Here is a 2,066-nt window from a genome sequence, read left to right as displayed (position 1 = left end):
TGCTAGCAGCAGACATGCTAGCAGCAGACATGCTAGCAGCAGACTTACTTCAATGGTACTGTCCAATGAGCCCACACTGTTCCTCCGCCCTCGCTTCCCTGTTATCCAATCAGAATCCAGGGATTAAACTTCATTACAGGAAACAGGAAGTGCTGAACAGACGCTCGCATTAAGCTGCTCATCAGTGAGTTTTCAGTTTTCACCTGGACACGGCCGTTTCCCTTCGTTAGCGTTTATGCTAAGCTAAGCTGAAAAAACACCGACTTCAGCTTTAAAGTCCAGATTTTATTAATGATGCATAATTTTAGATATGAATCATAAAAAAGTGATTTTCAGGGAACAAAGATAAACTAATTCAGGAATTTTGAGCTTTTACTAAACACAAATACAATAAAAATATATATTTTAGCTTCTTCACTGACCAGCTTCATGATATTCAGAAAATATAAATCTGTAATTTAATGCAAAGATGAACAGATATTCATAATTAGGGACATGCTTTTCTAATTAGCAATTGGTCAGATTTTTACAACGGCGTATTAAGGCCAAAAGGCTTAAAAATGTATTTTTATTACCAGAAAATGAGCTGTACGCTAATGAAGTCGTATTATTCCAAGAATAAAGTCAAAATAAGAGGATAAAGTCGAACAATCTGGAAACAAAAATCAAATAATACAAGAAAAATCCACATGAATAATCATAACATTACAAGAATAAAGTCGCAATAATCCAAGATAATTAAATTATAATTGTATGAGAACTGAGACACAAAAAGCAATTAAAAATGTAAATGTTATTCTGATAATATTAGGACTTTATCTTCACATTTTTTTTAAAATCTGGCTCTAATACGCCGTCATAGATTTTCTCTGCCTGGCGTCAGCAGCTGTGTTGTAGTTCCTGCTGCCGTCCAGCAGGTGGAGCCGGCGCACCGCAGCGTCATTCTGTCACTGTAATGTTGCATAACAACGCAGATGCAGCATCACCGAGTCAGAAGAAACCATGAAATCCTCCAGCAGAGAAGCAACTGAACTGCTTCGTCATCTTCATGTTTCGCTTCCAATGAGACATTTTCTCAGAACCTGGTTATGAACTGGTTTAAAAAAAAACATTTTTATTACTCCAACTAGACAGGAGGACGTCCTGGACGTCCGTCCAGCGTCCGGTCCTTACCCGTCTCTGAGAGATCTCTGAGCGAGGAGCTGAGCGCCGTGCGTTTCAGTCCGTCCACGGAGGCGTACGTGTCGTCGAGGCTCGGCCTTCCCAGGGTGCCGTTCACCACCTCGCCCTTCATGGGCCCCCCGGCCGAACTGGTCCCGCTGCCCGACGTCCCCATCCCGCCGGAACCCGCCAGCATGCCGGGACGCATCATGCCCTTCTGCTTCTCGAGCTCGGCTGGAGGGGAGCAGGAGGCGAGACGCAGACATTCACACAGCTGGACTTTATCCAGGCCAAAGTGCAACAGATTACTGTCACAAGGTTCCCAGCGTGTCGCAGGGTTTACTTCCTGTGTTTCTCATATTTCCCAGCAGCCCCTTGAATTTCAGGGTAACGGCTACAATTCAAGATGGCTGCCGATTTTTTAGCCTTTTTAAGCCAATAATTGCCATGAAATTTGACCCATTTTCATGATGTGGATGAACTTTATGTCACATCATGTTTTTGCTGTTTGTACATTATCAGTAAATGTGATTTGCTTCAGTCCAATTATGTCTGATTTGGCAACAAAAGACACCAAATCTGACAGTTTCTGTGAAATAATCTCCTGTTATGTTTTGACCCGTTTTAAAGTTTAAAAATATTTTTAAAATAGTTGTAAGTATTTTTATTGCATGAAACTTTTTCTATTTGTCTTAATAGGTGAAGTCTACATATAAATTGAACATTTATTCATTTTACACATTTGCAGCCCCCCCTGGGGGCTGCAAATGTGTAACATCGATTACATCGATTCTGTTCGGGTCAATTTGACCCAGCAGTCGAGATTAAAAATGTCCAATTCTGTTTGTTTCCTTACAGCTATGAACCTTATTTCACCACACACACACACACACACACACACACAC

The 2,066-nt window shown here is 41.3% G+C and overlaps 1 pseudogene; it reads right to left on the bottom strand.

The window, feature by feature from the left end:
- The window catches only part of LOC103468114 (IQ motif and SEC7 domain-containing protein 2-like), a 122,645-nt pseudogene that overhangs the window by 3,454 nt on the left and 117,125 nt on the right, over positions 1 to 2,066 (bottom strand).

The sequence above is a fragment of the Poecilia reticulata genome, linkage group LG7, assembly GCF_000633615.1.
Source record: "Poecilia reticulata strain Guanapo linkage group LG7, Guppy_female_1.0+MT, whole genome shotgun sequence".
Lineage (NCBI taxonomy): Eukaryota > Metazoa > Chordata > Actinopteri > Cyprinodontiformes > Poeciliidae > Poecilia > Poecilia reticulata.
The sequence above is the reverse complement of the archived record's forward strand: the minus strand, read 5'-3'. Positions and strand labels throughout refer to the sequence as shown.